We start from the raw sequence: 13,365 nt of genomic DNA on the forward strand, positions 1-13,365 counted from the left end.
AGTCTTAATCGGCCATTTCTCGAAGATCCCTGGTTTCCTTCAGTGGGAAATGATATTTAGAGAGAAGAGCTGAATTCCAATGATGCTGCTGTTGACTGGGACGAGAGGTGAGTGGGACTGGAGATGCACAGCACCGGGCTGGAGCAGGGCTGGCTCTCTGGCTGTACTCGAGACCCCTGCTCTGGAGGAATGGCAGTTTCAGGCTGGCCTTTGTGGACCAGTTTTTCTGAGCAGGAAAATCAGGGGGCCATGTGGACCTTGCCCACTGGAACGGCTTTGGGTATGACTCACCCAGCATAATCCCTGAGTTCTTTTCCGACTCATTTTTTTATGACAGACTTTATTTTATTTTATGGCTTGGGAGGTTTATTTGTTTTCTCTTATCAAACATTACTGATTTACTATAGTCTTGGAAATACAAACACAGAAGTGGAACGGCAGGAGGCAGTCAGGGAAATGTCAGGATCCCTGTATAAACATAAGGTGACTGAGTAAAACGGAACTCCGATTACAATTAAGCAGTAAATACACAACGCCACAGAGGACGCGCTCCGTCCCCGGCTATCCAGCACACCCGCTCACCCCAGAGGCAACTGTTCTGGCAGAGTCCTTCCCGCTGTGCTCAGAAGGGTCCCTGACTCGTGGAGAGAGCTACTCTTAACTCTCAGCAATCCTCCCTCTTGTTCTTATGAATTCTCTAAAAGAGCAAACTTCTTAAGTCATGTGCAATCTTGGGTCCTGGCTTCCTACCATTCCTCTGTCCCTGGGGCCACAACTTCCAGGAAATGGAAGTCTGAAGTAGAGGGACAAGAAGAGCAGTGCCTACCTCGTGGTGCACATTTGGCCTCTAAGTTTCCCAAATGTGTTGATATTTTAAGAATCTAGAGAAATAGCACTTTCTTCTTATTAGGCATGGCTCAAATGGGAAGCCTGAGGGGATCTTTCTCCTCTTTCATAGACGTCTTCCTAGTGTAAAGGCCTTATCATATGTACAAGTATGTCAAATAAAAGACCCTTACTTATCCTTTATCTCCTCATGAGTCCTTGTTAAGGGTCTGGGGATAAGAAAGTTTAGTGTAACATGAAAAAAACCCTAGGGAATACCAGATGCATGGAATGGCCACATTGCTGCAGGTAATTCACATAGAATTTCCATCCTGTAGGAAGTTTTGGGTGTCCAAGGTAAATAACATACCCAGAGAGCTTTAGCTCATTCTCTCACGAAGCCCTTTTCCTGGACTAGGCTGAGCATCTCTTTGCTCACGTCTGATTTTGGCATCTGGGTTGAAAAAGCGGTATCTGATATTACCATGTATTTGTTTTGTTTTCATTCAACTGATGTACCACACATTTACTAAACACCTACTATGTAAGAGCAAGTGTGCTAGGGGATGTACAAATGAGTTATGGCCCCTGGGCTCAAAGAACTCACTGTACAATAGAAGCAGAAACAAATAAGACTTGTAATAAAATGTTATTGATCAAATCTTGGTAGGGTACATGTGAGTGCAAAGGACAGAGAGGTCAACTCTACTTGGGGTGTAGAAGAGCTTAACTTACTTCGGTTTCATTTAACAACCCAAGAACCAGTCAATTCCAGAAGGTTTAGGGGGCTTATCTGACATGAGAGCTTTATCTAGTATACAAATGATGACATATGACAAGACGTTGACTGTCAGACATAGGAGAGCTCCAGGAAGATGAATCCCACTTGGTTTCTCCTGCCTTTAGTGGTTTCTGAAATTGTATGCTGGCATAAGTTCTGGTGGATGAACAGAGCTGATATGGGACATTCACACACTTAAAGCAGTGAGCCTCTGAGCACCACAGACACGTGCAGGGCTAGGTGGGGCCTAAGAGGTATGGTCAACCAGCTCGTGTTACAGATGATGACACTAAGGTTTAACTATTCCCTGTGGCCATATAGTGTAGTGGTGTGGGTGCCTAGACTCCCTGGGTTCAAATCCTGTCTGTGCTACTTCCTAGCTGAGTGGTCTTGGGCAAGTTACTATGAGTCTCGCTTTCTTTATCTGTAAAGTAGGGATTTTAACGACCAACTTCATTGAGTTGTTATGAGGAATAAGACGAAATATGTAAGTGCTTAGCACAGAGTCTGCGCCCTCGTGAACTATTATTATTATAACCATTATTGAATGATTTGCTAAAGGTATGCAGCTAAACCGCGGCAGGGTGTAATGAGGGAGACGGGAGGCAGAAGAAATGCACTCTGCATTGCTGGCAGAAGGAGCCTGCTCGCTGTAGAACCCACTGATGCCCGGTTAGAGCCACGGGCTGCAGAAAACAGCTTTCCCACCTTAAGAAGGGAGAGGATGGCCCAAGGATCAAAAGACTTTTGTTCCCAAAGACACTGGAAGGTCACATTTATTATATGGCTTGGCAAACGGTTGCCTTTATGAGTGGCAGTTGTGCCACTAATTAGGTGATAAATGTCTCCTTTGTAGAGAGTTAAATGTGCATTTCTGAGAGCCAAGGGCAGCTTAAAACAGAACAAATCTTTCTTGAGAGGGAGGGAGAAGATTCGATGAACTTCTTGGCCAGTGCTCCAAAACAAGCAACAAAGAGCCAGAAAACGAACGAGAACAACGAAAACAAACCCAAGGGGTGCTTGAATTCAGGGGAGCAAGTTGATCTCAACAGGGAGGAATTAGCTCTTGGCCTGGAAAGCGGGGAGAAGTCAGAGCACCGTCAGTGTCTCCTGCTCGTGACTCTATGCCGCACGCACGAAAGACGCTGGATGTAATTAGTTTGCTTCTTTTCAGAGACCTGTTTGTTGAAATGGAGTGTTCTACTGGCAAGCGGTTACATAAAGGACAACGTGGGCACAAAGGACCCAGGTGGAGAACCTGAACTAACCCTTCTTTGGGTCTGATTTGGGTAGCGCCCCCGTCTTTGTTTGCTGCGTCGGGAGCTGGTGCATGCCAAGCCTCGCCCTGCGGTTGCCCACGGCACCCGTTTCTGTCTATATTAACTTGACTTTGCTGTGCCTCCGTTTGCATTAGCATCTCTTTACTCTTCCTGCATTGTGTTTGTGATTTTTTTTTTGACATCGAAAAAAAATAGTTCGTCAGAATTTGTTTCCCAAACCTTTACTTTACTTCCAAGTTTCACGGAGAAGTTTGAAATGTTTGAGAGACGTTGTCCTGGAGAAAAGACCAGAAAAGCGGGAGAGCGATGGATGTGTTTCTATAATGACCACAAGACACTCGTCGTACAGCAATTCAGGGCTCCAGGAACGACGCAGAGAAACACATGTGCTTTTCACCACCTGTGCTGTGTTTAGCACACCCACCTGGCTATTCGGCAAACCCCGTGAAAGGAAATTAGCACCATCCTCAACCTTCTGGAGCCTCCACGGTCCCCTCCTGGCTGTGGGGGCCAGGCCCCTATTCAACACCCAGACTGAGCCCTTAAAACCCTCTCCAGCTGAAGCCTTCCTGTGGCTTCTCAGCACACTCAGAATAGACCGAAGGTCCTCACCCAGACTTACAAGGCCACGGGCTCTGGTTTTCCACAGTGAGGGCAAATACAAGTGAGAAATAAGAGGCTTAATTCCCCCGTTGAAAATAAAGGACGAGACTTCCCTCCCCTTCCCTTTTCTAAGAGCATTTGCTTTAGAAAATGTCTACATTTTCTCAGTCTCTTTGAGATGTATGTGAATCTTGTTAACGCTAAAGAATCGTCTTGCCAGAATGTCTTTCTCAAGGACTCAGGAAGCACCTCTTTGAAATGTCACCATCAAGGATGATAAGTGCCCCTGTCTCCCAGCCTCTCTGGGGGTGAAGTTAGAATGGACTCTGTGTGGCAAATGGTGCTGTCGAGTCCCCTTACTTGAGGACTACTCGTTATTTATCTTGCGAACGTGTTTGAAATGAGTTGTATCCGCTGGGCTGCGTAAAAGGGCGAGAGTTCTTCCTGTCTGCAGGCTCTTGGTGGCTTGCCTGTGGTGCACCCTGAATTCTGGCTTAGTGCTTATTCATTAGCAAAATTGTTTTCTTTCTCTTCTACCTATGTAGAGAGGTTTTTTGGGTCGGAAGAAGATTTTCTTTTAATGCTATTTCTCCAAAGCTAGCTACCCCTCCACCCTCCTTGTTCGCTCAGCTCCAGCCACACGGGCTTCTGTATTCGTCTTAAAAAGCGTTAAGCATGCACCTCACTCGGGGCCTTGCGTTTCTTGTTCCTTAGGCTTAGCCTTGTCTCTGCCCGCGTATTCCTTGTGGCTCGCTTGCTTCTTCCACCCGGTCCCTCCTCAGAGAGGCCGTCCCTGACCACAGCTCTCCGTCCTCTTCATGTTTCCTCCTGGCACAGTCACTGTTTACTTGATTCTAGTCCGTCTCTCCTCTAGCAGCTCGCCTCGTGTGGGCAGCACGTGGCCTGTGTGCTCATCACTGTGTCTGCAGCCCCAACTGTGCCTGGTGTTGGAGAAACAAAATTAAAAATGTCTCCTGCCAACCCAGAACGCCTTTCCACAAAGGTGCCTTCCATATACCAATTATTAACATTGCAGGTGGACTATAGTACGATTTGGCCATTAATTCTTGAGCCTTCCTCTCTGGGTACTGGTGGAAATCTGAGCCAGATGTGGCCAGGGTGGAGTTTTCCTGCCTGAATCTCATCCTCAGCCTTCCTAGGGCTGCCTTGTATGTGTCGACGTCCCGCGTTATCCTGTGGGCCTCACTGGCCACGTCGAGAACACGGCATGGGACACCTTCTTGTACTCAGCTGCTCACATCCTCTTCCTGTGTATCTCCAGTGGCCCCAAATGTCTTCTTTGAGACAAGCACACACCCGTTTACAGTTCCTACTCCAGGAGGCCAGCATGTAGTAATCTCTCCATAAATGTAAAATAAACAAATTCACCAGCAAAAACTTTGCTTTCATGTCACATTTCTTTTCAATGGCACTTGTTGCCATGACACTGGGCTATGGTGCACATCTACCTTAGCTTCAGACTAATTCCTCCAAAAACAGAGTAGATGACTTCCCGTGTCCTGGGGAAGGGTAAGCTATGATCTTAGAGAATGAACCAGGGTTCTTTTGTTGATATTGGGGTCTTAAGAGAGCAGGAAATACTGTATCGAGATACTGAAGAAATGTCATCAAATAAGTCTATCAGGGACCACCTGGCCTTTCCAGCCTCTCCAAGAAGAACACCACAGCTGCCCAGAGGGCTCTCAACAGGTTGTCCGGTCCAGATTGTGTTCCAAGACTAGCACACCTGCTGACCATGACCTCCAGGAAGTAGAATGTTCTGTACGAAAGAAGGGCTAGAAAGGCAACTTAATGTTGAGCCGTTGCCTAGGGCATCCTTACCCATCGACTCCTTCACTAAACTACAGAGTCATTCATTAAAGTTCTATTTTTTTCTTTTCGCCAAATGGCATTATTTTTGCCTTTGTGTTTTTGTGAGAGACTTCTATGAAATGAATATGTCCTTTGAGCCTGTTACAAAGACAAATACTGTGTCTTTAGGAACCAGAGACTTTCCAGCTTGAAAAAAAAAAGTTTGGCCAAAGAGAAGTATAGGATGGTATCAGCTTGAGACATGGACAAGAAGAGCCCTTTCCCTGGACCCCACACTTTAGAAGGCTCCACATCGCAGACATATACGCCCAAACTTACTAAAGACCTATGTCACTTGGATCTGGTCCTCAATGCTGGCGCAGCACGACCCATAATCGTCAGCATACACTTTTTTTTTAAAGATTGGTACCTGAGCTAACAACTGTTGCCAATCTTTTTTTTTTTCCTGCTTTTTCTCCCCAAATCCCCCCAGTACACATTTGCATATTCTAGTTGTGAGTACTTTAGTTGTGGCATGTGGGTCACCGCCTCAGCATGGCCGGGCGATTGGTGCCATGTTCGCGCCCAGGATACGAACAAGTGAAATCCTGGGCTGCCGAAGTGGAGAGCGAACACTTAACCACTTGGCCGTGGGGCTGGCCCCAACATACTCTTTTATGATTAACACAGTTCAGGCCCTAGAGAAAAGCTTCCCCACATCCTTTTCTCTATGTCTTCAAAATCAAAGGCAACAAAACCAAAGGCTATGAAGATGTATATGTTCTTCAGAGATGGCACAATCTGGAAAACAATTAAAAGGGGTGGTAGCTCCATGATAATAGTAGAAACAAGCAAAAGGGCAGACCAGCCGGATGTTTAACAGAAAGAACCAGGGAAAGAGGCAGACAAGAAGAATCCTGCCAGGATCCCACTCATTCCCAGGGTTCCTAAAGGCATATGTGTATGTGCCAGGCTGCACCCACGCAGGAGCAGTCAGAGCGGGACATGGAGCAGACTTGGGAGCACTCCCCACACCACACAGATCCGTCAGGGGAGGGCGGGAGCACACTTCTGACCAAACACTGGCTGAACAGGCAGCTGCTCTGACCCGGGGTGACTCCTAAGAAGTCAGAGTTAAAAATAAAACCACACGCATCCTTGGTGGTCTGGAAGACCGTGCAAATGCCCAAGGCTGCGCCCCCTCAGAAGGGGGAACTTTTGGGCTACTGGTCCTCGGACGCATATGGAGCAAAATTGTAAACTTCTGAACAGCCTCCAAGCCACACACCCATCCAATAGTAAAGAAATCAAAATCCAAATGGTTACAGGGGCTTAAGCACAACCTTTAATCAGTAAGTGACTTAAAAAAAGAAAAATTTCAGCAGAGACACCAGAAGCTGCCTGCAAACCAGGAAATAGACTTCACAGAACTAGTTAAAAATTAAACAAACAAATGCCCAAACAGACAGCAGTTACAAGAACAAGTCCCCCTGGGTCTTGGAGGCCAGAAGGCAGTGGGACGACAGGAGGGGATTCAGTACGTCCTGTTGCTGAGGTATATCATTTAAAATGTCTGGTTTTCAACAAAAATTATAAGATGTGCAAAGAAACAGGAAAGTGTGATTCACACACAGGAAAAAATATCTAGCAATAGAAACTGCTTTGGAAGGGGGCCAAATGTTGAATATATTTGACAAAGACTTCAAAGCAGCTATTATGTGTGTTTTAAAAACCCATGGAAACTGTATTTAAAGAATTAAAGGAAGGTGTGATAATGATGACTCATGAAGTAGAGTGTTAATAAAGAGATGGAAATTTTTTTCTTTTTTTTTTTTTTGCTGAGGAAGATTGGCCCTGAGCTAACATCAGGGCCAATCTTCCTTTATTTTGTATGTGGGCTGCCACCACAGCATGGCCTCCAACAAGTGGCGTAGGTCTGTGCCTAGGAACTGAACCCAGGCCACCAAAGTAGAGCACACCAAACTCAAGAGATGGAATTTTTTTTTAAAGGCCAAATGGAAATTCTGGAGTTGAAAAGTATAATAATCAAAACCAAAAATTCACTAGAGGGGTTCAATAATAGAGTTGAGTTAGCAGAAGAAAGAATCAGCTGACATGAAGATGGATCAATAGAGATCATGCAACCTGAAGAATACGAAGACAAACTAATGAGGACGAATGAACGGAGCCTCAGGGAAATGCGGAACACCATTAAGCACACCAAAATATGAGTAATGGGAAAGGATGCAGAAGGAGCAGAGAGAAAAAGCATTTCAAGAAATAATGCCTGAAAACTTCCCAAATTTGATGAAAAACACCAATCCACACATCCAAAAAGCTCAACAAAGTTCAAGTAGGATAAATACAGAGAGATCCACATCCAGACGTGTCATAGTCAAAATGTTGAAAGCCAAAGATAAAGAAAATCTTGAAAGCATCAGACAAAAAACAGCTAGTCCAGTCAGTAGAAGCGTTAACAATGAGACTGACATCTGACTTCTCTTCAAAAACAATGGAGGCCAGAAGGCAGCGGGACAACATACACAAAGTGCAGGAAGAAAAAAATAGCAACCAAAAATCCTACATTGGGCCAAGCTAATCTTTCAAAAATAAAGGTAAAATAAAGTCATTACACATTAAACAAAAACTGATAGAATTATTTGCCAGCAGACTTTATTTACAAGAAATACTAAAAGAAGTTCTTCAGGGGCCGACCTGGTGGCATAGTGGTTAAGTTCACGCACTCTGCTTTGGCAGCCCAGGGTTTGCCAGTTTGGATCTTGGGCGCAGACCTACACACCACTCATCAAGCCATGCTGTGGCGGCATCCCACATAGAAGAACTAGAAAGACCTACAAATAAGATATACAACTATGTACTGGGGCTTTGGGAAGGAAAAAAAAAGAGAAAGATTGGCCACAGATGTTAGCTCAGGGCCAATCTTCCTCACCAAGAAATAAATAAATAAGTAAAAAGCTACTATGAATTCAGCAACAATTTCATTTAAAAAAAGAACAAGTTGTTCAAGCAGAGGAAATGGACCCCAGACAGTAATTCAAATCCACATGAAAAACCAAGAGCACCAATAAAGGTAATTATGTACACAATAATTGAAGACAGCTTACTTACATATTTATTTTTATTCCTTCTCTTAACTGATTTAAAAAGCAATTGCACAAAATGATATCTATAAACTGTATTGTTGGTCCAATAACACATAGAGGTGTTAATATACTTGACAATAACCTCACAAAGGAAGGTGGTGTGAATGAAGCTATATTGATAAAAAGGAAATGACACCACCTGGCAATGCAGATCGACAAGGAGAAACAAAGAGAACTAGAAATGATTAAGAAGATTAAACTTTTTTAACTCCGTAAATACATTTGTGCTTTCTTTTTCCGCTTTGCTTCCTTAAAATACATGACTATATAAAACAATGATTATAATAATGTATTGTTGAGTTTGTAACGTACGTAGACATGAAATGTATAACAAGAAAATCACAAAAAGAGAAAGGAAAGGGGTCTATAGAGGAATAAAGTTTCTGTCACTCACTGGAATGAAGTTAGCATACATCTCAAGCAGTAGATTCTGATATGTTAAGATGTGCATTGTAGGCTGCAGAGCAATTTTAAGTCCTATATCAACCACTAGAAAAATAAAACAAACAAAAAATAGTTTAAGAGCATTAAAGGAATTAAAATGGTATGTTAGAAAATATCTACGTAAGTTGAAAGGAAGTGGTAAAGGAGGAATAGAGGAACAAAGTAATCATGAGACACAGGAAAAAGCCAAAAAGCACACGGCAGATATAAATCCACCATATCAATAATATCATTAAATGTGAGTGGTTTAAATAATCTAATCAGAGATTATCAGACTGGATTAAACAAATAAGATTCAACTATACACTGTCTGTAAGAGACACTCAGATTCGAAGACACAAATAGGTTGAAAATAAAAGGGTGAAAAAATTATGCAATGCACATAGCCACCGTGAGAGAGCTGGAGTCACTATGCTAATGTCAGACAGATAGGCTTTAAGATAAAAACTGTTCCTAGAGATAAAGAGGGACATTTTCTAATGAGGAAAAGGTCATTATACCAAGAAGATATAACAATTATAAACACATACACACCTAACAATAGACCTCCAAAAAATATGAAACAAAACCTGACACAATTGAAGGGAGAAGTGGACAATTCAACAATAACAATCGGGAACTTCAAGATCCCACCTTCAACAATGGATAGAACTATTCAGCAGAAAATCAACAAGGATGGAGAAGATTATAAACCTACTCAACCCAACAGACATCTATAGAACCTTCCACCCAACAGGGCAGAATACATATTCTTCTTATGTGCACGTGGAACATTTTTTAGAACAGATCATATGCTAAGCCATAAACACCAATAGATTTAGCATTGAAATCATACAAAATGTATTCTTCAACCACAAGGAATTAAGTCAAAAATTAATTATAGAGGGGCTGGCCCCGTGGCCGAGTGGTTGAGTTCGTGTGCTCCGCTGCAGGCGGCCCAGTGTTTTGTTGGTTCGAATCCTGGGCATGGACATGGCACTGCTCATCAAACCACGCTGAGGCAGCATCCCACATGCCACAACTAGAAGGACCCACAACGAAGAATATACAACTATGTGCCAGGGGGCTTTGGAGAGAAAAAGGAAAAAAATAAAATCTTTAAAAAAAAAAAAATTAACTGAGAAAAGAAAGTCTCTTCAACAAATGGTGCTGGGAAAACTGGACAGCCACGTGCAAAAGATTGAAAATTGACCATTCTTTTTCACCACACACCAAAATAAACTCAAAATGGATCAAAGACCTAAAGATTAGGCCTGAGACAATAAGTCTTTTGGAAGAGAATATAGGCAGTACACTCTTTGACATCAGTTTCAAAAGAATCTTTTCCGACATTATAACTCCTCAGTTGAGGGAAACAATAGAAAGAATAAACAAATGGGACTTCATCAGACTAAAGAGCTTCTTCAAGGCAAGGGAAAACAGGATTGAAACAAAAAAACAGCTCGCTAATTGGGAAAAAATATTTACAAGCCACTTATCCGACAAAGGGTTAATCTCCATAATATACAAAGAACTCACACTGCTTAACAACAAAAAAACAAACAACCCGATCAAAAAATGGGCAGAGGACATGAACAGACATTTCTCAAAAGAAGATATGAATATGGCCAATAGACACACGAAAAGATGTTCATCATCGCTAATCATCAGGGAAATGCAAATCAAAACTACACTAAGATATCACCTTACACACGTTAGATTGGCAAAAACATCCCAAACCAAGAGCGACAAATGTTGGAGAGGTTGTGGAGAAAAAGGAACCCTCATACACTGTTGGTGGGAATGCAAACTGGTACAGCCACTATGGAAAACAGTATGGAGATTTCTCAAAAAGTTAAAAATAGAAATACCCTATGACCCAGCCATCCCATTACTGGGTATCTATCCTAAGAACCTGATATCAGAAATCTCAAGAGTCCGTTGCACCCCTATGTTCATCGCAGCATTATTTACAATAGCCAAGACGTGGAACCAGCCTACATGCCCAGAAACTGATGATTGGATAAAGAAGATGTGGTATATATACACAATGGAATACTACTCAGCCATAAAAAAAGACAAAATTGGCCCATTCACAACAACGTGGATGGACCTCGAGGGCATTATGTTAAGCGAAATAAGCCAGTCAGAGAAAGACGAACTCTATATGACTCCACTCATAGGTGGAAGTTAGTATATTGATAAGGAGATCAGATCGGTGGTTACCAGGGAAAAGGGGGGGTGGGGGGGGCACAAAGGGGGAAGTGGTGTACCCACAACATGACTAACAAAAATGTACAACTGAAATCTCACAAGGTTGTAATCTATCATAACATTAATAAAAAAAAAAATTAACTATAGAAAGACATTTGGACATGTGGGGGATCAGAATTGGCCACCCCAAAATCTGTCTCTTTGCCTTGCCTTGATTATTTTTACAAACAAAAGACTCTGAAAGAAACTTTGACCTTCGCCCTAATTTCCTAAAAGAAATTTAAACTAAAGCCTATCTCCAGGACAGGCCATCACCATAGATAATTCTGGGTATGGGTAGACTGGGAGGATCCTTGCTAAGCCCACTCTTATCAAAGTTCTATTTACCAAACATTTGCTTTTCCATCTCCATGTGAATTGCCTTCCTCCCCTTTGAAGCCCCAAACCACCACTGCCAACATCCTCCTCTGTCTTTACCTGAAGATGGCATTTAAGATGAGAACTTCTGCCGTTTTGGTGAGTTATTCAGTTTTCCTGAGTCTCTCCCATGTATACGTGTTATAAAGCTTGTTTGATTTTCTCCTGTTATGCTGTCTCATGTGAATTTCAGTTGTAGCTGGGTCAGAAAGACCTAGAGTGGATAGAGGAAATGTGCTTCCTCCCCTACAGGAAATTCTCAAATATGTGGAAATTAACACTGTTAAATAACCAATGGGTCAAAGAAGTCACAAGCGAAAATTAGAAAATATTTTCAGATAAGTAAAAATGAAAAGCAACAATTATGGGATGTAGCAAAAGGAGTGCTTATATTTAAAAAAGAAGAAATGTCTCCAAAAAAATAACCTAACCTTCCACATTAGGAAACTAGAAAAGAAGCGAACAATCTAAACCCAAAGCAAGTAGCAAGAAGGAAACAATAAAAATTAGAGTGGAAATAAATGATATACAGAATAGAAAAACAATAGAGAATGACCTTGGGGTAGGCAATGATTTCTTAGATAAGACACATAAAGCAGAAGTGAGAAATGAGATTGATAAATTGGACTCCATCAAAATTTTAAACTTTTGTGCTAAAAAAGGACACCATCAAGGAAGTGAAAAGACAACTCACAAACTGGGAGAAAATATTTGCAAATCATGTATCTGATAAGGGACTTGTATCCAGAATATATAAAGAATTACAACACTTCCAGCTCAACAGGTGGTCTAGTGGTTAAGATTGAGCCCTCTCACTCCCAGTCAGGGAACCACACTGCCCCTCTGTTGGTTGTCACACTGTGGTGGCTGCTTGTCGCTGTGATGCTGAAAGCTCTGCCCCTGGTTTTCAAATACTAGCAGGCTCGCCTATGGTGCACAGGTTTCATCAGAGTCTTCCAGACTAGACAGACTAAGAAGAAATACCTGGCCACTGCCAACACAAACAATCCATAACTAACTTCTAAATCAAAACTGGGGTGAGTTTATTATGAGCCAGAGTGAGGATTATAACCGGGAAGGCCTTAGAAGGCGTTCCAGAGAAGCATGGGTTTCACTACTGTCTTATATCTTTTCAGAACAAAGAAGATACATTAAACACACCCAGGACACATTTTCAAAGAGGTAGTCAGTTGAAAATTAGCAGGTCAATATGACTGTGATGCCAGGAAAGGGACTAATCCAGGTGTCGCCAATAGGGTGTTACCAAGAGGGCATAGGAGGGGAAGCATGCATTCTTTATCCTGAGTGCTTTCCTTACTTTAATGGACAAGCAGATCTACAGTGTATGTTTGGCAGGCCATAAGTCAGCCTTTCTAGTTCAAGCCGAATCAGTTTTGAACTCGAATAGTTACCCCATATACCTCAATATGTGAAAATCTCTTGTCATTTTCTCCTTTTGATCAATAATATTTCGACAGAAAGCATAGCTGATCAAAATATTGTCCCTCGGTGCCAGGGTGGTTGCTGCCTGCCCTGGGCCCATCATGTCTCTCAGTGATAGGCTTTTATTTCATTGATTTGCCCAGTTATCCACGTTGGGGGGAAACAGATTTAGTGGACAAGCATAGAGGTAGATATTTTTTGGTTTGTTTGTTTGTTTGTTTTTTGAGGAAAATTAGCCCTGAGTTAACATCTGCTGCCGATCCTCTTCTTTTTACTGAGGAAGACTGGCCCTGTGCTAACATCCATGCCCATCTTCCTCTACTTTATATGTGGGACACCTACCACAGCATGGCTTGCCAAGTGGTGCCATGTCCGCACCCGGGGTCCAAACCAGCAAACCCCA

The 13,365-nt window shown here is 42.6% G+C and overlaps 1 long non-coding RNA gene across 1 annotated transcript; it reads left to right on the forward strand.

The window, feature by feature from the left end:
* LOC139073828 (uncharacterized) lies at positions 1-4,887 on the forward strand. Its single transcript, XR_011522889.1, has 2 exons — positions 1-107; positions 2,781-4,887. It is a non-coding gene; the product is annotated as an uncharacterized lncRNA (long non-coding RNA).
* The last annotated feature ends 8,478 nt before the right edge of the window (positions 4,888-13,365 follow it).

Source organism: Equus przewalskii, chromosome 10 (genome assembly GCF_037783145.1).
Source record: "Equus przewalskii isolate Varuska chromosome 10, EquPr2, whole genome shotgun sequence".
NCBI classification, from domain to species: Eukaryota; Metazoa; Chordata; class Mammalia; order Perissodactyla; family Equidae; genus Equus; species Equus przewalskii.